The 23,805-nt window shown below is 42.8% G+C and overlaps 1 long non-coding RNA gene across 1 annotated transcript in view; it reads left to right on the forward strand.

Moving 5' to 3' along the window:
* The window catches only part of LOC135981394 (uncharacterized), a 91,649-nt gene extending 82,507 nt beyond the window's left edge, over nucleotides 1–9,142 (forward strand). Inside the window, exons 3-4 of the long non-coding RNA XR_010598386.1 lie at nucleotides 4,314–4,432; nucleotides 4,567–9,142. This is a non-coding gene — a long non-coding RNA (uncharacterized LOC135981394). The remainder of the gene's footprint in view (nucleotides 1–4,313; nucleotides 4,433–4,566) is intronic.
* Nucleotides 9,143–23,805: the final 14,663 nt, after the last annotated feature.

Genomic DNA, 23,805 nt, shown 5'->3' on the forward strand with positions numbered 1-23,805 from the left:
TAGGATCTTCTAGATCTGGCTGCTGCATAGCCAGAAGAACTGATAACTAGATTTCTTTTATGAAGATGACCTGAACAGCCTATCCTTCACCTGCCTAATAATTTCACACAGGAGTCTGCTAGGTCAGGGTCAAGCTCTTTAACTGTCACGTTCCTGGCACAAGTGACTTCCTAACTTCACTCACCAGTTTGCATCCCAAATAAGGCCCCACTCCAGCAATCCTATTGCACTGATTTCAGTAGAGCTATGTGCAGGCACTGGAGTCTGCTCACATAGTCAATTGCAAGATTGGGGCCAAATGCAGCTCTTCATTCCTCTTAATGATACTGAGGTCTAAAAACTCTCTACTACTTCAGGGCATAATCCAAAGCCAATGAAGTCAGTGGAAATACTCTCAATGACTTCAGAGGGAATTATTTACTTCAGTGGGAGGTGGCTCAGGCTGATTAAATACATACACATTCTTGCAATGAAATGTGATTGTTTTATGGAACAAGTAAGTAAATGATGAGACTTCTGCTTGCCAGGATAGTTTTCACTGTACGTGTTAATAGGTTTCAGTAACTACAATCCCATGGGCTGCCCTATAAAATAGGAATACTTTTCATTTTTATGATACATTTGACTCCATGTGCTAAATAGGTTTGGCGAAAGTATATGCAGCATTGGGGGAAGAAACCATGTGTTTGCAAGCAGATGACTCTTTTCATCATACACCCACTGACCTGTTGTTAGTGGCATTGTAGCAGGTGGCATTATAGTCCCCTCCCACCCTGTTTTTGTGTGCACAAATCAAGCCACACTTAATCAAATTCATTATATCCATCTATCTATATATATACACACACACACATTTAACAAGCTGACAATGCTCCAGCAGCGCTTGTGAAATTTCAGATGCAAATATAAACCATCTGCTACATCTGTACCATGGAATTTAGCTTGTACTCATAAATTCATTTCATTTGTTACCCTGGGAATGACTAACTCCAAGCACTTCTGAGAGTCTGGGCTTCTACTGCCCATGTCAGGACCTGGCCTTCTCCCCACTGTGCTCAGAATACAGCAATACGTGGCATTGCAACAGAAAACTATGAAACCTGCTGGTGGGTCTTGTCACAGAAGGAGTGATAAGAAAGGCTTGAAGATACCAGGAGAAACGTGGTATGTGTATGTGGGAGAGGAGGGTTATGACCACACAAATCCAACTGCAAATGTTCTCTCTGAGGATGCTTTACTCTTCGGAGGGTCTTAAAAAGTAAAACAAAGCTCCCAGCAATAATGTCATTTTGCTGCTTTTTAGAAAATTCAAAAATCTTGCTAGAAAAATGTAAGAAACAACAGATGACCAAAGAAATGAAATGGGAATCCAGCCACAGCCTACCTGAAACAAAAGACTTAATTGGAAAAAGAGTTTCAGATCTGGTCCTGCAACGACTTGTCCCGTAGGGCTGCTTACAGGGTGAAATCCTGGATACGCTGAAGTCAGTGCAAGTTTTGCCTTTGACTTCAAGAGAGCCAGGATTTTGCAAACAGTGTGTAAAATTAAGCGGATGTCTAACTCATTGCAGAATGAAGGCCTACATTTGACCTTGTGGTTGACACCACCTGTGACTAGTTATTTATACAAACATAGCCTTGTTTATTGTGACCTTGTACCCGAGCGAGGTGTATGCACCCCCTGTTTGAGGACGCTAGACCCCTGCCAGTCCCTTCTGCCCAAGGCCCTAGCCCCCTCCACCCGTTCCGCCACATATCCCACACCACCCCGCTCTCGCCGGCCAGCCTGCTGGCGCAGACCTGAATCCTGTCCGGCTCCCAGAGCAGCCCCGAGCCTGGGCCGGCCGGCCAGCGACTAAAGCAGTCTGAGGAGCCCCGGCTGCCCAGTGGAACATTGAGCCCCATTGCAGCCCAACCCTGGGGCTGCGGCGGGGAGCATTAGTGGAGGTTTGGGGAAGCTTAGCCTCCACCAGCCTCTATTACCCACTGCCCATGCTTGTATCTCACCCTATCCTCATTTGTCTGTTTAGCCACCTGTTGTGTCTTGTTATTATCTTAGACTATGAATTTCTTGAGGCAGGTACTGTTGATGTCTTACTTGTTGGCTTAGTGCTTAGCACAATGGCCTTTGGGTGGCACCCCCAGATACATAAATAATATAATAGAACATTTTAAAACAATCGGAATGTTTTGATTGACCCCAAACTAATTTTTTTTAAATTTTCCTTCGTGGAGAATTTTGAAACTTTCAGGTTTTGTTCCAATTCAGAACAAAGCCAGATTTTGAACTAATCCTTCACAAAATGGAACTTGTGTTGTCAGCACAGCTCTATCCAGGACTCTCCTGAACCCACTTCAGCTTCCTGCCGAACCCCCAGTTTTCAAGACCGAAGAACACACCTCTGTGCTTCTCCTATCTGTGCTTCCACAACACTTTGCTCTGAATCTCCTGTTTCTCCTCTATGCACATGCACCTCCATAGTCTATTCCAGGCTCACTCCCACAATCTCCTCCCTTTCGATCCATGCCCCAACTTCTGTCCCAGCCCAACAGCAGCTGCACCAAAGCCTGATGTCTGAGGAAGGTCACAGTATGTTTTAGGAATCCACAGCGTAGTTTATGTGTGCTTGAAACTGTTTTTGTTTGTTTGTTTTTGTTAAATCTTCTAAGAACACTATGAGAGACAAGGAGAGTAGGGTTGTCAGGTGTCCATTTTTCATCAGAACGCCCGATTAAAAAAGGGACCCTGACGGCTCTGGTCAGCACCGCTGACAGGGCTGTTAAAAGTCCAGTCAGCAGCGCAGCAGGGCTAAGGCAGGCTCCCTGCCTTCCCTGGCTCTGCACAGCTCCCAGAAGGAGCAGCCATGTCCGGCTCCTAGGTGGAGGCGCGGCCACAGGGGCTCCACATGCTTCCCCTGCTCCGAGTGCCAGTTCTGCAGTTTCTATTGGCTGGGAACTGCGGCCAATGGGAGCTGTGGGGGCGGCGTGCAGAGCCCCTTGGCTGCTCCTCCACCTAGGAGCCAAACATGCTGACTGCTTCTGGGAGCCACCTGTGGTAAGTGCAACCTGGCTGGAGCTTCACCCTGAGCCCCCTCCGACACCCCAACTCCCTGTCCCAGCCCTGAGCCCCCTCCCACACCCAAACTCTCTCCTGGAGCCTGTACCCAGAGCCCCTCCTGTGCCCCAACCTCCTGCCCCCGTCTGGAGCTCTCTCTTGCACGCCGAACCCCTTGGCCCCAGCCTGAAGCCCCCTCCTGCACCCCAAACCCCTCATCCCCAGCGCCACCCCAGAGCCCGCACCCCCAGCTGGATCCCTCACCTCCTCCCACACTACAACCCCCTGCTCCAGCCCGTAGCCCCCTCCCGCATCCTGAACCCCTCATTTCTGGCCCCAGCCAGAGCCGTCACCCCATCCCGTACCCCAATCCTCTGCTCCAGCCTGGTGGAAATGAGTGAGTGAGGGTGGAGGAGAGTGAGCGATGGAGGGAGGGGGGATGGAGGGAGTCAGGGGTGGGACCTCAGAGAAGGAGCGGGATAGGGGTGGGGCAAGGGTGTACAGTTTTCTGCAATTAGAAATTTGGCAACCCTAAAGATGGGTGAGGTAAAATCTTTTATTGGGCCAACTTCTGTTGGTGAGAGAGACAAGCTTTTGAGCTACACAGAGCTCTTCTTCAGGTCTGGGAAAGGAACTCCCAGCATCACAGCAAAATTCATGGTGGAACAGATCGTTTAGCATAAGTAGTTAGTCCATATTTTAAGGGACCATTTAATGTAGAGTGGCTGGTCAACATCGTGTCTCTCAAATATCCTGGTGGGATCTACACTGCATACAAAAATATTATAAGGCATTTGTCCACAGCAACTCCAACAAAAACAAAGAAATATAGGTAGGCTACCCCATCTTGAGATATGATAAACAGCAACAAAAATCCATTTTCCAAATCACCATAACTTTAAAACTCCTTTTCTGATTTTTACCAAACTTCTCAGAATAAAATCTCTACCCAAGGATGTAGAATTCCAACACAATCATTTTTTCCCCTTGGAGAGGTTAGGGAAAAATCACTTCAAAGTTTGATTTATGATGCAAAAGGTCAAGGGATCAAGCTAGATATTTAGACAGAGAATTGTTAGATTGTGGGGAAAGGGCATTTATAGCTTTGTGATCTTTCACCTGTGTTTACCACCTATGCTGGTAACTAGTCTAAAGTGCACAAAAAACACCAAGAGCTCTAATGATGCATCTATTAAAAAGGCCCATCTGAAAGAACAGCCTGCGTCAAAATTATTATAATATATTATTTGTATTACAGTAGTGCCTAGAGGGCAACTGATTCACAGCTGTTGCAATAAGAAGATAATGAAAATTTATCAACAACATCTCTACCAAATTATGGGAATTTATAGCAGATATTTGCAATCTGGGTTATTGGTGAGTTGAAATTTCTTTTCCTCCAGATATTTGCCGTTTTATCAAGTTACAATCTGTCATGCTGTGTGTCATGTCATGTTACATCATGATATGTCATATGATATTATTAAGAGCTTCCACAATCTCTCTTCCAGTTGGTGATTCTGCTCCCCTGGGAAGCATACATTGCAAATACAGCTGCATGAGCTGATACTTCTGAACACCTGGCAGTCCCTGAAGTATTTGCTGAGTAATATGCTGATGAATACCTGCTGTATGGTGATAGCAAACAGGTCCTTCCTGCAGTGCTAAAAGCTCCTTGAATAGCACAAAGAAGGTCAAGGTGAAGGACTCTGGTTCCTGTTCTAAATCATGATAAAGGCACTTCCACTTTTTTCCGCAGCTCTATACTTCATAACCTGTCATGCATTGCAGGGAAATAAGAGGGGAATGTATATATATTATATTTAGCTGCTGCTGATCTTGTAACTTCATATGTAGTTAGTCATCCATTCTCACAGATTATGAATGTGGCATTTTGAAAATAGTAAAATGAAATTCACAGCTACACTATCACAGCTTGAAACTTTGTAAATGAACATTCATAGCAGGGCCCTCAACATCCTTTTTATAGACATGACTGCAGCTACAATTTTATATACTTTTAAACAGCTATTCCTTTCAAAGCCCCAACCTCTGTGCTTTCTGTGCAATATTCTCTAAGGCATGATCCTTCTAATTCTAAACTTCCCCAAACTAAAAGAAGAGAAAGGCAGGCTATGTACTCACATAAGCAGAGAAGTAACTAATTGAAGTTATTAAATTATAATATCTGAGTTATAGGACTTTGAAAAAATATTTTTTACATGTAAAAGTCTTATTTTTGGCATTGCCAACAGCAAAATGGCATTTAGTTCAAGGGAGCAGCTTTTGTAGCTAAAAGCTTTTATCTCTGAAAAAAGCAGATACAAAAAGAGAATTTCCTGCATTGAAGAAACTTCAAGGCAGGGGGAAGCAGTTCTCTTCCCCTAAACCTTTAATAAGTTTTGCTGACAGGAAGATGACAAGTGTCCCATACCACTGGACAGTAGACAGGCGTACAGTGACACAGGCTATAATAGACAGCTCAATCTCCTTAGAGATACAAAGACGGCTGAAGTGAATGGCACCTCATGTCAATCTTATGCCGTTCCAATATATGTTTCTTCTAAGTTTTAATTGAGCATATAATCTCATGACATGTTATCTATCTCTAAAATAAACTTGGTGTGTGGGGGGTGGGGGTTGGGAGGGGAAAGCCCTACGTGGGGATGATTGTGTTTCAGAAAATATCAAATGAATAAAATACAAGGAAAATGACAGGTCTAAGGTGTCCTGGGTACAGGGCTAGCTGCACCTCTGACCCCTTCTCTAGTCTCTCTGAGTGCATCCCCACAGCCCTGAGGCCTCCATGTTTTTATGTCTCCTGGGGTGGAATGTCATAATTCTCTCACTCTGAGGCTATGTCTACACTACAGAGTTAAGCCAACACAAGTTACGCCAACGATCATAAACCACTATAATTATGTTGCTTGTGCATGTTCACACAACGTTCCTTGTGTCGACGGAGCACATCCACAGTTGGTAGTCTAGCATCGACAGTGAGAGCAGTGTACTGTGGGTAGCTATCCCAGTGTGCTACTTGCCACCTTCTGCAGCTAGGAGTTATGGGAAGGCGGAGTGGATCGCAGTGCACCATGGGTGCGGGCTCAATGTCCCATGATGCAGTTTTTTCTGTCCCATCATTCTGTGGACTTCAGACTAAGTTTCACACCATTTTTCAACAGCCCCTGTATACTTTGCGCCTGCCATCTCTCTTCCTGAAAGCATGAATCCTGCATTGCTCTCTAATCTTGTGGTCAATGTTATGAACATAACGTGGCAATCATGCAGTATTTCATGAGTTTTGAATCTGAACAGGAATCTGTGCTGCTGGCCCTGTTGTGTGCCATGGATTACTTTTGGCATTCATGGAGCAGCTGCACATGGTGCACCGTCACTTCTGGGCTCGTGAAACAAGCACTGAGTGGTCGGATCGCATCCTTATGCAGGTCTGGGATGACGAGCGGCGGCGGCAGAACTTTCGGATGCAGAAAGCCACCTTCCTGGAACTGTGTGCGGCGCTCGCCCCAGCAATGCGGTGCAAGGACTCCAAAATGAGAACTGCCCTTTCAGTGGAGAAGCATGTGGCGATCACTGTGTGGAAGCTGGCAACTCCAGAAATGTGCATGAAATAGGGGATGGCTTTGCAGCAATGGGACTCCCTAACTGTGGCAGGGTGATAGATGGCACGCATATCCTAATTTTGGGCCCAGACCATCTTGTGACAGAGTACATCAATGGAAACGGGTACTTCTCTATTGTATTGCAGGTGCTTGTGGATCACCGGGATTGTTTCACTGATATCAACATGGAGTGGTCAGGGAAGGTGCATGATGCACACATCTTCAGGAACACTGGCCTATACAGAAAGCTGCAAGCCGGGACTTTCTTTCCAGACCAGAAAATTCCAGTGGGGGATGTTGAAATGCCCATAGTGATCCTGGGAGACCCCTTACTCCCCTTACTCCCATGGCTCATGAAGCCTTACACCAGAAACCTGGACAGCAGCAAGGAGTGCTTCAACAATAGGCTGAACAGGTGCAGCATGACCATTTAATGTGTGTTTGGCAGATTAAAAATTCACTGGGGCTGCCTATATGGCAGGTTAGACCTCAATGAGGAAAATATTCCCATGGTCATAGCAGCTTGCTGTGCACTGCATCACATTTGTGAGGCTAAGCGTGAAAAGTTCTCCCAGGGGTGGAGCATGGAGGCAGATCTCCTGGTGGCTGATTTTGAGCAGCCAGATACCAGGGCTATTAGAGCAGCACAATGGGCGGCTATTCAAATCAAGGAGGCTTTGCGGCAACATGTTGACAATGAGCACCAGTAATGTGTCTTTCTATAAAGTATTCTGCCAGGCTTTGTTAACTTGCCGCCTTTCATGGAAGCTTTGATGATTGCTTACTGACTGATTTGTAGTCTGCAAATGTGCCAGTTGCCACTGTGTATTAATTTCAGCAGCAACCACCGCATGCAGGAGACAAATAAAGATTGATTATCTTTCAGAGAGTATTTTTTAAATTAAACAGCAATAACCAACACACAGAAAATGCTTTCTTGAAAGGGACATAGCACTGAGTGGAGCACTCTCTTGACGGAGGCTCTAAAAGCTGTGTGTGAGTCCAGCTATCATTTAGGAAGCTGTCTGAAGGGGTAGAGTGAATGGGGTGCTGTGATGGGCTGGGGAGAGGCAAGGAATGTGTGGGAGGAGGTTGTGGCAAGGAATGTGTGGGAGGAGATTGAGGAGAGTATGGCAAGCATTTCTGATGGGCTGCGGTGTGGGAGGGAGAGCACACATGTATTCTGCTGAAGCTTGATTAGGGGCTTGATTTGGTCCTCCATCACTTTTATCATCTGCTCCTGGCCCTGCTTCCTCTCCTGGCTATCTATTTTTAATTTTTCATTAATTATCTCTCTCCATGCCCAGCATCAGGAGACTAAATATCATTGAAAAGCTGGCCCTAAGTTCCATTGAAGTTCATTGATCTTTAGGCTCCTTAGAGAGTGTCATTTTTGAAAATGGAACTTACCCTCTCTTAAGTTACTTAAGGTACATTTACACTGCAATAAAAGAAACGTGGCACAGCTGTGGCTGGCCTGAGTCAGATGACTTGGGATTGCAGGACTTAGGCTGCAGGGCTAAAAATTGCAGTGTAGATGCTCGGGCTGAGGCTGGAACCTGGGTGCTGAAGCCCCATGAGTGGGGAGGGTCTCAGAGCCTGGGCTCCAGCCCAAGCCCAAACATCTACACTGCAATTTTTAGCCCCACAAGCCCGAGTCAATTGACCTGGGCTCTGAGATGTGGAGATGTGGGTTTTTTTATTGCAATGTAGATGTACTTGTGACACTATGCCCCATATTCTTCATAGAGATATTATGATAGGAATATGGCATAAATAAGATGTGTGCAAGATAGGTCACGTGAGGTATCATAGGATATTCATATTCAGTAAATCATAACCTTTCCAATTTGTATGCATGTATCATTTCTGTATCTGAAGTTAGGAATATTGACTATGTAACAATTACAAGTAGGTTTACACCTGGGAAATGCCCACCAGACAAAATGCAATCAGCCTCGATGGGTCATTAGGGAGAACAATAGGACTTTGAAGATGCTCATCTCCCACCTTCCTGAGAAGCTTCCTGGGATGCTGCTTTGACACTGCAGGGTCATGTGATCATGTCACTTGGTCCTGGACTCCATCTTGGACTACTAGTATTTTTCCACTAATAGGGGGTGGGGATCCAACTGGGAAACAAAGGATTCCCACCATGTGTAAATCCTATGTAAGGCAGGGAAGTGAGTTAATCAAGGTTCATCTTCACTGAATCCCTGCCCAGGATGACTGCTGGAAACATTTAAGAAACAAAGACGAAGGGGTGGGGGGAAAGGACTGAACCCAGGCTAGAAAAGATGTCTGGGCTGTGGGAGAAATACATGGAGTTTTAAGCTGCAAGCAAGAGCAACTTGTCTTCAAGGTCCTCTGCAATCTGCCATAAAACAACATTTAGGGTGAGAAATTACTACTTTTGTAACCAGTCTCTTTAATATATTAAACTTAGTTTGCATGTTTTGTTTTATTTGCTCAGTAATCTGCTTTGCTCTGTTTGCTATCCCTTATAATCACTTTAAATCTACCTTTTGTAGTTAATAAACTTGTTTTTGTTCATTTTAAAACTAGTTTGTGGAACTCATAATGGGGGGATGGGGGAGGAGAGTGCATATCTTCCTCCACATTGAGGGAGGGGGCAGATTTCCTGAGCTTACGTTGTACAGATTTCTGTGCAGCGCCAGACAATACAGTTTTGGGTTTACACTCCAGAGGGGGTGTGCACTTGAGTGCTGGGCAATTCCCGAGCTGAGTCTTCCCATGCAGTGCTGATCTCAGTGTCTGTGTCTTTTTTTGCAGCTGGGTGTGGCCCTACCCGTGTGTGCTGGAGGAGGCTTGAAAGCCTGGCTCAGCAGGGCAGTGTAAGGGAGCCCAGGCTGGTGGAACAGGTGGGCTCAGTGGTACACCAGTACATCAGGTGGCACCCTGGAGAGGGGGTAGGCAACCTGTCACAGTACCCTGAGCTGCTTTTGAAATTTTTACTTAAGACCTGAATTTTGAATGTAAAAACATGTCAAAGAAGCAAAAAGCTCCCCTTCCCCACTCCCCTTTCATTTGCAGGTCACCTTTAAGAGGCACTATAGATTAGGACTGCAGCACATTGGAAGAACTATGAAGGGAGCCAGGAGGGGATATAGTCCAGGATAAAGTTCATTGGCAAACTATGCAGATACCATCATGACATTTTTGTCCTCTGTGGAAAAAAGTTGCTATTTTAGCTTCTTGTGGCACATGATGACTCGTATCACTATTTCCAAAAACTGTCACAAATGTAACTTTCTCCATCCCATAGTAGTTTTGACAGCAGCACAAATAATAATAATGATTCACACAGCTACCTACCTCATGTACCATTTTAAGAGTCTTATTTACAGCTTGGACTGTATGGGAGAGAGCCGAGGACTGCACAATAGATTCTCTTTGCTATGCCTGTGCTGCAATAGCTTCCAGAATGTGCTTTTGTCATTATGAATATTCACTTATGCGTACTGTCTTATCTTCAAATACACATCATGGATTGTTCTGTGTTTCTAAATGACAATCACCTGAAAACTGAACCTTCAGACTTCCAAGGAGTGAGTTGCTAATGAAGAACCAAAAGCCCTACTGTTTTTACATTGTATTTGATTATTTGTCGCTAAATTTGTAGTTTGTCCTTAGACTAAACGATGTGAGGATATATAGGCACTGGTTCTTTAAATCTATAGTTCGAAGCCAGGAAGGAGGTGGCTTGGCAAAGTTTTACAGTGGCAGAAAGAGACAAAGTATCTATAGGGGTAATACCATTTTCCTCATGATAATAAAGACTTATTCAGTGTAAGAAGAAAGTGACTCACTATGATTCTTCATTATGGTCATATAGCAAATGCAATTGTGTATGTGTGTGTGTGTAGCACCTTCTCAGGCAGGTAAATCCCCCATGGATTTCAACAGAAGTTTGTCTTTGTGACGGCTGCAAAATGAGAACCTGATTCTCTTTTCACATCAGTGTAAGTCAGAATCATCTCCGGTGAAGTCAGTGTCTATTCTACCAATCTAAATACAGTGTGAGGGGAGAGTCAGCCCTGACTGTCTCCAATAAATTATATTGTACCAAAATTTTCTGAGCCAAGCTCCTCCTTTGAAACAAACGGTGAGAACTGCTTAAGATTCAATGGCATAATATGGCCTTATGTTGACTGCCTTTTATGTATGTAATATATTTTATTATTTCGTGAACAATAAAACAGTACAAATAAAACATCACAGATAAACATCAAAACAGAGCCACTCTACAGAAACATATGATGCACAGAAAATTAACTCCAGACTTGTGTGCAGAAGTTAATTACGTGGGTTTCAGATCTCATCAGATTCACTGTTTAATCGCACTTCCAAGAAACCAGGCTGTCTCTTTTATCATTTATTTAAAAAGCATTTTAAATATCCTAAATGTGCACGTTTCAACTTAAAGAAAAACTCACTTGCTATGTCAAGGGCTAATCTGGCTGTGACAGTTTTGTTCCCATATTATTTAAACAGACACTGTACTAATGAAATAAACACTTACAGCCATATCCTAAACTGGTGTAAACTGGCATAGCTATTTAGAAGTCAATGGGACTGGGTTTTTTTACACCAGCTGAGGAGTTGGCTCTTAAAGTAGCGTCACTCAGCACTGGCACCATTCCAATCTGACACTATTTCAGCTTTAGTGGATCCTGATTGCGTGGGAGCAACAATAGCTTTTACCTGAATACCATATCAGAAAGTGAATGTTGTAATAAGGCTCCATCCTGCACCCTTCCTGAACAGCTGAAAAATAGAAGCAATAGCCCAATGCCACTAAATTCTCCCTGATGAATATGATATAAAAATATTCCTGATCCCTTACTTCTGCCAGAGGGATCATCTCATTATCCTACTTTAAGCTCTTCTTGGTAAGGACAGTCTTTATTCTGTCTGGAGCAGCACCGAGCACATCGCCAGCGTTTAAATAACGATGATGATATCTGCCATCCATAATTGCTGTGTCCTGTCATGGTACTATCTCTGCTGATGCTTTCTCTCTCTCTCCCGTTTAGTCTGATGAAGAAATATTTATATAATAGTCAAATTTAAAGCCTGGTAGATTTTTCCTTTTGATGCAATGGTTTATGTTAATGTTCTCTGCTCTATAGCCAGGAACAGCGGTCGGTTTGGGCGGGTTAGCTTGACATATTTTCCTACATTTTCAAAGTGTTACCTCAGGGATTTAACTGTATGACTCCCATGAAAGTAGATAGGAACCACACAACTCCCTCCTTGGGCACCACTTTAAAAGTGTAGATGATTGTTTGGGCAATGGGCTAAGAGATGCTGAAAACACTGTTCAGTACTTCTCTTTCAAACCTCTTCTCGAGTGGTTATTTCTGCGTTTAAACTGATGAAGATTGCTGTGGGGGGAAAAGTGATATGCAAGGCCAAATTCTGGATCAAATCCTAGTCCCACAGTTTTAGATTTCAAATTACTGTGGAGATGGGTCTTCTGGAGAAGTTCTAACAGTGTGTCACCTTGTATGTTGTAAAGATGTAGCAGGGCATCATTATAAACATTATTTATTTGAAGCTTTAGCTTTGCTGATGAGTTTTTTGCCTACAATATTTCCTCTGCCTTGCCCCCCGAAGAGAGTAGCCAGGTAAATGTTTGCAAACAGTGGGGACTCTTTCATTTGCATGCTATGAATTGTTCTGAAATGCAAACTTATCCTTTTCTTTTTGAATAAACGTATTATAGCTGTGTCATTTTAAGTTTTTTTTTTCATTCAGAATCGTTATGCAGTTTTTAAAGGATTAATGTGAGAAGAGAGGAGAGGGTCACTTGTGTTTAGGGTGTGGGCATAAACTTCTTTGCCTAATTTATCTACAATGAAAAATACTCCTGGATCTCTCTGTGATCTACATTTAGTCCTTCTGAATGAGAAAAGCTACAGTGCTTCTACATTTAGTCCTTCTGAATGAGAAATTGAATACTTCTGAATGAGAAATTTCATGGAAAAATGGGAGGATTGTGTTTGGATGAGTTTCAGCATGTCAGGAACAGCTGGTTTTGATTTGTAATGTGGTAATCAGTGCTTCATTTGTGCCGGGGCTGAACCCCAGCACCTCTGGGCTTGCTGCATCAGTTCTGAAAACTTGCTTGAGCCCCAACACCTAATTGCTTGAGCCCCAGCATCTCTTTCATTACAAATTAAGCACTGATGGTAGTGCCCAAAATATGCTTAGTGTAGTATAGTCATACAAGAAGAACTCTGTCCTGGAAAGCTTACAATTTGAATAGAGAAACAACAAAATAAGGGCAAAATGAAGAAGGAAAGGACAAGATGCAACCTATTTGCAAAGTGGAGGATAAATGACACATGTTGTACCAGTTCCATTTTTGTCTTATTGCTATCTGTCCTCCACTCCACTCATGAAGGCTTCATGGGAGTGAGTTTTTGGGAGGTATTTCCAATTGTGAAGGGAAGTGGCTTGTTCATCCAAACAGCAGCATTTTAAATTGCACTTGAATGTTTTAAAGCAATTGCTGTGCTGCCTTTGACATCAGTTTAAATATGCTTTCTGTAATAGAATTGCAGGTGGCCTATTCTGCCTCCTTTCTCAATCATGTAGTCATTTTCACATGAAAACTTCTTCTCTATGTGTTGGACCTAGAGCAAAAGTTCTTGTAATGATGAAACAAAGATTCTTGGGTCTTGTCTTAGAGAAACTCACCTAAATACCTTTTGATCCACCTAGAAGTTGGAACTGAGTTTCCATTTTAAGTCCAATATTTGCAGTTTGTAGTTACATTGGCCTACAATTCTGTATTTGCAGATGCAAATCAGGTAATGGTATATACATAAAAGTAGGAGTGTTGTATGGGTAATTACCCATTTTGGGTGTTCATATGTGAGTTTTGTGGGCATATTTTTCCAGGTGAAAACAGGGTCTGTTTTTCTTGGGGCCTAAGTGAAAATAATTATGCAGGAACAAAATATATTTCTCTTTCATTTTCCCTAAGCTGTCTTGAGTCGTCCCTGGACATAACTGGAGCCTTCCTGAGGTAGCCAGTCTCACACTTTGAGAACCTGCCTAACATAGCTCAGTGGTTTGAGCATTGGCCTCTTAAACCCAGCGTTTGAGTTCAATCTTTGAGGGGGCCACTTAGGGAATGGGGGTAAAAATCTCTCTGGGGATTGGCCCTGCTTTGAGCAGGGGGTTGGACTAGATGACCTCCTGAGGTACCTTCCAACCCTGATATTCTATGATTTACAGAAATGCCTCTTGGGAAAAGAAACAACATTTTTCATACTTGGAAATCCAAATGATGCTTTATTTCCTTGGTTGCTGGAAACTCCATAGATTTCTCTTCCTTTCTCCCCACTTCCCTTTTCATTTCCAGTTATCAATGCCAACACAGCTAAGATCCAGCTTGACATTTTGGAACCAAACCTTGATTTTAATAGCAGCATCACAGGTTCTCAGAAATACCCAATAGAATGGACAAATGCACTAATTCTCTCAGCAGCTGTGCTAACCTTAAAAGCCTACCCGGTAGGCACAGTACAATCAAAAACTAATCAGTAAAACCAAGCTGGGATTTGATCTCAGGGGCTAATAGATGAGAAAAGATGACTGTGCAAATACAGCATGGCTTTGTGCCTCTCCCTTCCTGAAAGCCATTCTAAATCATTGGTATCTCCACAGAATAGTGATAGGAAGACATGGCAAAGCCTGCCAGCCTCTGTTAATCCATTTAATTAGTGGGAAAGGACAAACTCCTCTGAAAGCACCTATGTGACTGGCAGGCTTTCTTCATATTTCATTTCAGATGACTCTTCTCAAAGGTTACAGGCAAACTGTACCTTTTTGCTCTAGAAGCTTTTTCCTGGTAGTGTTATTTTAAAGTTAGAGGATGGGTGGGAAGCACTCCTGGCACCCAGAAATTCTTTCGGAAGTGGTGCGAGAGGGAAGGAATGGCTTGGTGTACAACCTGCACAGTCTGTACAATTCTCTCCTCCCCCTTCTGCCTGGCTCTTTAAAATAAATGGCTGCAACGTGTCACAGAGGAACAGACTGTCATACATCTGCCTCTTGCCTTATTTATTTTATTTTATTTTATTTTATTTTAAAACCCCATGGAGCCAACTCTCCACCCCAGAGCGCCCCCGTTCCCTGAATAAACCAAATGGTGGCTGTTGGCAGTGTATTGACAGCTCGTTAATGAAGGAATGCTTGACAAAATGACAACCTGTGTGGGATGCTGTGCGAAGCAGAATCTTCCCACAAACCAGCACTAAGTAATTAGCAGGTGGTGAAAATAGCAACTAACTGCTGCTGAGGAGAAGGGGAGGGGGAAAAATCTCCTAAACTAATTATAAAAAGCAGATCCCCTTTGCACAGTTCCTCTTCCCTGTCACCAAACACACACACACACACACACACACAGTGGTTTTCCTTGTGTCATTTTGTCAAGATTTTTCTAAGTGGTCTGAGGAATCTATTTTGATAATTTGATCCTCAGTGGAAGAGAGTCGTGTGTCTTTTTTTCTCTGCAGAGAGATGCAGTGAGCTGGGCACTAAAGAATCTGAAATGTAACAAGAGGCTGTAACTTAAAAATGAGATGAGGGGGATTAACTCCTTCCCCAGTAGGTTCAAGTCTACCTAGCTCTTAGCTCTAGCACCTAGCTCTTTTTTTTGGTCTCACCCCTTCAGTCAGGTGGGCCAGCAATAAACCACTGACATCAGTGCCAAGCTTTGGCTCTCTCATGTTAGCGATGTATACACAGTTCTCACCCGAGCCTCATCAGTTACAAAATGGGTTTTGCAAACAGATCCATTTTTGAACAGTGGGTGCTGAAAGAAGGCTTGGCATCCACAATTGCAACTGTAGCCTTCTCCAATCACAACCACAGCATTCAGGTTGGCAGGAGCAATCACAATAGCTATCGACAACAGCAAAATCCAAACCCAGACGTGGATTTAAATTTTGCAAACTGCCATTATCATACTAATGGGCCAAACCAAATGTTCTTGATCTGAACAATTACAGACATAGGGTTATCTGAAAGTTGAACTGGTTTAAAAATAATAAAAATTATTCAAATACTACTTGAAATCTTTTTACTAGTGTTTTTAATTTTTGATGACACTTTTCAAAAAAAGTGAAAAATTTTGACCACATGATCCACCGCCCAAAAATATTGATGAACATTTTGGAGGGTTGGTTTGTTTTTTTTCTGTTGTTGGAATTTGAATTCCCAATGAAAAATTACATTGAAAAGTCAAAGTTTGAATGATCAGCATTATTATTTTGCAGTTTGAATTAATCTCTGCTGGCAATGATACCTTTCTCTGTACCTGGTGTTGATATATATTTGTACAGACTTTGCTGTGTTTTTAGATTTGCAACAAACTGAAATGGAACATTTCTATCTTCCGTTTTTTAAATAACAGGGAGGAGGGAAGCCCTCTCAATCTTTGGTTAGTCCTAAAATGATTATATGAATCTTATAATGTTCATCACTTTTTTTCTTCAGATAAGCACACCTCAGTAACCGTTTTATACCTCCTCTCTCTCTGTTAACTTTTTTCCTGTTTGTGGCTTTCATAGTCATGGCTGCTTTCAGGAGCGCCGCCAGCTTTTCTGCCGCCTAGGCGGCGGAAGGTCCCGCCCTGAAATGCTGCCCCTCACAGAGGCGGCGGAAGGTCCTGCCGCTCAAATACCGCCGCGGTCGCCACCCCCCAAATTGTAGCGCCCTGGTCACCTAATGGGTTGTGCCGGCCCTGGCTGCTCTGTTAAAATATTATAACAATTACTGATAACTAACTAAATACCCATTGCCTCTTGGGATGGATGCAGCAGATGGATGGATGGATAGACTCAGAATCCTCTACAATAGTTCTGTACACTTAATTCTATAAATGATTTCTGACATGAATGGGAGATTGATTTGCTGCATGAGGTCAAGAATGCACATAGAAAAGAACATTTTTTGTAATAAGAAGGTTAAAGTCTTCTCTTTAGACCTCTTGATAGCTTCCTGTGATGTTTCTATAACCTGCTGCACTATTGAGATAAAAGAGGCAAAAACCAGGTCAGAGGTATTTTATTCTCCTCCAAACAGAAGTTATAGTAACAGAGCTGTGAAGTAAGAATTTGCACTGCCAATGGAGAATCTTATTTTCACTGTGGTATTGGCCTTTATTTACTTATTTATTCTGATTTCAATGGAGAAAGATGGTTTTTGTTTTACTGGTTTTTCTGCAGGTGCAAACCTGTCTTTTGCTGCAAGATAGTGACATTTCTCAGTGGCGGTGGCCAACTTTTACTTGCGATGCATGTATGTATTTCATATTTGGATATTCATCATTTTGGTTGAATGGAAAAGAAATGTGTCAATAGTAATGGTGAAATGTAGGCTTGATCAAACTTGTGAATTCTCTCATTGACTTGCAAAAACCTCACTTTGTACACATAGTGTTCAATAGTTAATAACAGGGAAAGTGAAAACGAATTGTTTCACATAGCTCTGGGCAAAAGGATTGAGGTCTTGGGGATGCTCTAATGACAGTACGATTGATGGGCCAAGCAAGTTAATATGTAGGAAGCATAATGAAAAATTGCACAGCAGGTTCAAACCATTGAGGGCCAGACTGTGCTTGAGCACTGTGGCACCTTACTAACAGTGATGAGCAGTAACTTCACATTCTGGCCTTATATAACAGGTATATGATGCAAACGACCAAAGGAAAATGTAGCCTGAATACCAAGTGACTGATTAACAAGGAGGCTTGTTAGACTGTGGAATAAATTCAAAAAGGAAGCAGAGAAAACCCAATCACAGTAGTTATTTAAAGCTGGACTATATTGTTGGGGACAGTCCTGCATTGACATGGGCATGGACCAGATGATTTAATAAGCCTTTCCCATTGCAAATTTCACTGTGTAGGTGTAAAGCCTTCTCCAGTGTTTGTGCAGGCAGTTTTGAGTAGGCTGGCAGTAGTAAAATAAGGAGAAACTCATTTGAAGCCAGTGGGATAAAGCTTGCAGGGTCAGGTCCTTTGCTTGGAGACTAAGAGACAAATATTAAGGGCATCACTGATGTGAGGATTTTAGTCCTTGGGGGAAGCCAGTGTCTGCACTATAAATATATCCCAACTTTTCACTTATGTTACCTGCTCTGCCAGTTCTACTTCCTAAACAGGTAAGAGCCAGATATAGCAACTGCTAGAGAAGAGGACTGGGAATATGGAGTCGATCTTGTAGAGTACTAAATGCTCTGGTCCCAATCAGCAAAGCATTTGTGTCCGTGTGCTTTGCAGGATTGGTGCCACAGTGTTCAGGCACCTTACAGATGGAGCCCACAATGAGGAAGGAGTCTCTTATCCTTCTATTGTATCATTTTGTCCAAAATCAAGCTGATATACAGCAGATAAAATCTAAGTATCCATGTGGGCTAAGCCATTGGCGCACTCTCAGCACAGAGACTGGACTGTGTTATCATTGTGGACTGTACTGAGTCAAGGACTGTTCGTATGTGTGAGATCTGTTCAGCCGTTGTTCAAGGGAGGATTCTGTTTTTGATTGTTTTTTTTATGAAGGCTCTTAATAAGCCAATTAAAAAGTTCAGAAAATATTTGTGTGTTTTGTTTTAGTGTTTCAGACTTTAACCCTAGCAGGGCTGTCCATAGCTCAAGCATCTGACAAAAATATAGAATGGTTTCATTTTTTAATTTAAAATTTAAGCAGCATGTCAACTCCTTGTCTATAAGGGGAACAGAACTAGGTACAATCCATTCCGGTCTAATCCTAAAACATTCATTCATAGGCCCAAGCCTATTGATTTACTGACACTGGGACAGTAAGTATGGAATGGAGATGTCTGGCAGCTAAAATATTATGACACACAGACTTCAAAATATTGTTCCTTATAGGAAAACATTTACAATCAGATTAGAAACAGACAAATTATCTCTGGGTATAGTCTACTGAATATATTAAAATATAACAAAGGTCTGACAAATCTTGGCTATGTCAGGTCACTAGAGTTATGTGCATTGTGCTTATGAATACTTTGGAACTGTACAAATTGTATATCCCTGCTCTTTATGTGAACAGCGAATCTGGAGTTATGCAGGGCCACACTTTGGCCCTGATTCAGGAAGATACTTATGCACTAACCTTAAATATAACTTTACATATGTGAGTAGTTCCATTGAAGTCAATGGTACAAATTATATACTTAAAGTTCGGCATGTGCTTAGGTACTTACTTTTCTGAATCAGTGCCTAAGTAACTTGTGCAAGAGTGGTAAACATCAGGGAATGGTAGAGGGAAACTGAGGCTCAAAGAGTTGACGTGCAACTTGGAGTATTAGCCATAAGCCTAGTAGTTTGGAGACATAGGGTGAAATCCTGAACCCACAGAAGTCAATGGCAAAATTTCCATTGATTTCCATGGGACCAGAATTTCACCCTGTATATTTTGTAAGCTTACAGCTATGATGTTTACAAGGCCTACAAGCACAGTCTGGGATATGCAAGAGCTATAAATGCCCACACCATGAGCTACAAAGTTTATAGAGGCAGTCTATGCCTAATGCTACACAGTTAACATTGTGAAGATGCAGAGATCCAGGGTGACTGCTTGGAGCAATCAAACTATCAACTGACGCTACTGTGGTTTTTAAGGTCTACACTGTGGCAGGAGGTGTAACTTCCCCCTTGGGCAAATGTACTTGCAGTAGCTTTGATTGAGCTAGTATGCCATGGCCACCAGGGTGACAGCATGGGCTAGATGCCAGAATACATACCTGGGGGAGTTGAATGGAATTGTACATGGGGCAGCTAGACTGTGCCACCACCTGTGTAGCCAGGGCCATGCTGGTGTTTTTAGTGCACTGGCTCAATAAAAGCTTGATCTGGAAAATTACTCTACTAGAAAAGTATAGATGTACCCTGAGATCCGTAGCAGTAATTTAGGATTTTCTCTTCCCCAGTGCAACCACTTTGAAGATTTTTAGGTTTAGATTGGTTGTAACTAGGATATGTCCTGATAGTTCATAGTAGACATATATTTTTTAAAATCCATATATCGGAAAATATAAAACCTAAGGATATTCACAAATGAGCATCGTTAAGAGTTGATTAAGGTGGTAATTATTTATTAATGTAGAGTAACAGTTTTAGAACCTGACAATTCTAATAAAGCAAACAAAATATCCACCAAATATTTAAAAGTCAGGCAATCCATAATTTAGGTGCCTTCACCAAACATTCATTCGACACCACTATCCTTGGATGCATTTCTCCATCTAATAATCAGATATTTGCCACAAACCACTTCTATCCATAAGTGGTGTCTAATTAAGTGAGCTGCAACCTATAATCTCATCTTCTATGGCCCAAAGGTACAGTACCACCTTCCCTGGCCACCTGGTATGGGCGAGAGAGCAGCTTACACACTTCATATACTGTGCCTCATCCACCATCCTGTTATGGGTCAAGAAATCTTTCACCCTCCCAAATATTTGCGTTTAACCTATGCAGATAGGCCTTAACATTCCAATATCTTACACTCACAATCCTGAGCTGAGAGATCCCTGTTGTCTGATACAGGAGGGAAGAGTAGGTGTAACATATATCATTATTATACAATGAAGGACTGTAGTGGTGCATTTCATATTGTGATACAGCAGGGCCAGGGAGCAGCGGGAGAGGGGAGATATATAAGCCCTAGGCTAATTAAGGTGTGGTTCCCTATAGATTAGAGAAGGTTATTACAGGTTAATTGGAGCACCTGTAGACAATTAAGGCCCTGTCAGGATCCTAATAAAAACCTCCTGCTTCAAGCAGACAGGGTGGAGTGAGGAAGGAGAGAGGACTGGAGTTTGGAGGGGTGTTGCTGAGAATTGAAAGACCAGAGAGCTGGAGGAAGGGAGACTCCCTCCTCCCAGTATCAAGGACCAAGGGTAACCCTACTCAAGGGGGAAGAGGGTAAGAAACCCACAGGGGTGGAGAGGGGCTGGGGCTCAGAGTGAGGAGCAAACCCAGACCCCTTCCCCACTTCCCTCCTCTACTACCTTCCCGGGCCACTAGTCTTATTGGAAACCCAAGAGCAGGGGTGAGTGGTGTGTCCTAGCCCCCCTGCCAAGAAAAGCACGGGACCCACCATACCAACATTGGTCATTTTGTCACATGATGCAATAGAACTGGGTGGGCAGAGGAAATATGGGCCAGACTCTCAGCTGGTGTAAATCCATTGGCACTTCAGTGGGCCTTACACTTCACTTCAAATGCTTTTGTTATAGTGACTCTAAAGGTTATATTTAATTAACATATAATTATTTATAACTTGGGTGTCTAAACTTAGTCATTTATATTCATATTAGTAAATGGCATGATTTTCAGAGGTGCAGTGCTTCCACAGCTCTGTCTGGTTGAAGTCAGGGGGATGTGCTGAATGCGCCTCACTTCTGAAAATGAGGCCACTTAAATATGGACGTGGGAGCCCAACTGTAGGCAGCCATTTTTGAAAATCTTAAGCCCAATTCTGCCTTAATAAAGCTCAAGTGTAAGAGGTGCTTTAACTTTGCATGAGACTCTAAATATAACGCTCTCCCAAGTGTGGTCCGTATAGCATCAGCTATACGTCTGTCTGTCTGTCTGTCTGCGCTCAGCTTCAGCAGCCTATCCCTGCGTTTTCTCTTTGTGCAGGCTGCTGACCCGCTTCCTGAACTTGAGCCTGAAATTTGATTCTGTTGAGATCTAATCAGCTGTGTACACCAGGTAATGAAAAGAACAGCAATCAATAGACCGGCCACTTTCACTGAGCATTCCTGGCTCGTGCTGACTAGTTCTGTGAGTTGGCATCTCTGAATCTTAATGTGAGAATCTGATTCCCCCTCCCCCCGCCCCATTTCCATTGCATAAACTAGCAGAACCCACAAGAAGGCCACGCTATCTATTCCCCGGTCAGCCTCTGTCTTTGTACTTGTGCAGATACCATGGTAATAGTTCCTCCTAAAACAATATTGTCACAATGCTTACAAGGTACGACCAGCTGACAGCGGCTGGGCAAGTAGTGAGCTGAGGTCTCTGCTTAATGTACAGTAATTTATTTCTCTCTCCTGCCACATCCCCTTTCACTGCATGTCTGGACAGTGCCTAGCACTATGGAGCCTTGATAGGGGCCTCACAATGCTATTGCAGTATAAATAATAGTAATATGGATTATAGACACCTTTTGGTTGCAGTGGATTCTAGTGCAACACACATGTACTGCCAGAGGGTAAGGCACATCAGATAAAGAGCACCAGCATCGAAAATGTACATGCACAAAGTAAAGTATCTTGGAAGTCCTGACTTCAGAATAATACCATGTTGCAAATATTTTTACATCTTCAGAGCACGGTACGAAAAAATACCTACTTAGGGTAGATAAATAAAACTAGTGTCCTCATTTTATAGAGAGGGATTAAATAAGTTACTCATACCCACACTGTGACCTGTGGAAGCACTAGGATTAGAATATAGGAGTTCCAAACGCCATCTCACTCTGTTTTTTAGATCATGCTGCCTGATTAGATATTTGTAGTACTGAACTATATACACTCATCCACTTTATGTCTCATCATCTGAAGCTTGCAGTTTGCTTTTCCCAAACTCCAAGGCTTTTGATGTTCACCCATCACCATTTGCAGATTATTTATGTTCTGGAAAAAGCCTGGCCACGAAAATCTGTTTTAGGTCCATTGAAGTGCCCATTTTAAACTGATTTACACCAGCTGAGAGTTTGGCCCAATATTGTCAGTGTTCACTCAGTACCCAACAGTAATGTAATGGGAAATGCACCTTTTGTAGCATCACTATTATGGTAAAAGTAACATAAAAATGTGGGGATGTCGGATGTTTCCTTTAGCCTTATAGCAATCTATCACTATTCTCAGCATTATTATTATTTATTAAGCAGATTGTTTAAAGTACTTCACATTTACCCAGAGATAGTTTACATCGGATAATTACGTTTCCAACCACATACAGGAGTATATATCCTAATAGTCCAAAATACTCCGCTACGATGCATTTCAGGACTGTGCTGTAGGGATGAGAGCATTTTGTGGCATGCTGCCTGCATAACAATGAAGCAAAAGGATTGTCACACACATGTTTTTTGGCTCTGGTAAGTTATCATATGCAGGCTGTGCCTAGAAACTGCTGCCAGGTGGCGCTGCCTAGGTGGCACATTGAAGCCAAAAAAATAAAATAAAGCATGTTCATGATGTGCCACAAAATTCTGAAACCTTATCTCAGTTTTTGGATGAATTCTTTACATTATGTTATGTTCACACCCCGGTAGTATTGTAAAATCCCTACTAGTAAAATCGCCATCTTGCTCATCCAGCAAGTGTGCAGTTTTAAAAGATGATGCTATATGATATGTACTATACAGTAGCCCTGAATTCATTCATGTTTAGAGTGCCACTTATCATTTAAGCATTCGGAATGCTGAAGTGAGGAAAGGAGAGTATTTCTCCTTTACACAAAATGAATGAGACTCAGTCAAGATATTAGTTTTGAGCTGGCTCTACTTGTGCAAAACTCTAGTGACTTGTGAAAATGAGTTCTGCAGTATCAGGCCCTTTTCCTGCCTTTCAAAAAATTATTCATATACCCACATCATTTAACTGTAATGACTGTATTGCACGAGTTGTTTGTACAGTGTGAGGATCTAACCCTGCACTTGCTTTGTGCTTAGGCTCTTCAGCTTGTGCTTAACTTTAAGCACATGAATAGTCCCAATTGGAGCCAATCGATCTTCTCACACACCTAAGTGCTCTGCAGTAACAAAACACTGTGGGCTTGAGCTACAGCCCATTGAAGTCAATGGGAGTCTGTCTATTCACTGGGCCTTGGATTGGACACACCGGGCTCAGTTTGGGTGTGGTGTGGAGCTGCACCATCCCAGAGGGAGCACTGGGTTGCATTCTGCCCCAAGAAATGCCTTTGTGAGGTGCATCTTCCTCCATCCACATGGTCAATAGGCTCTGCTGGCTGAATAAGGGCGTGGAGCTGTGGCCCTGCCTGCCCCTCATCATTCCCTGCCTCCGTTGGGGCACTGAATGCGCACAGGA

The sequence above is a fragment of the Chrysemys picta genome, chromosome 2 (genome assembly GCF_011386835.1).
Source record: "Chrysemys picta bellii isolate R12L10 chromosome 2, ASM1138683v2, whole genome shotgun sequence".
Classification (NCBI taxonomy): Eukaryota; Metazoa; Chordata; order Testudines; family Emydidae; genus Chrysemys; species Chrysemys picta.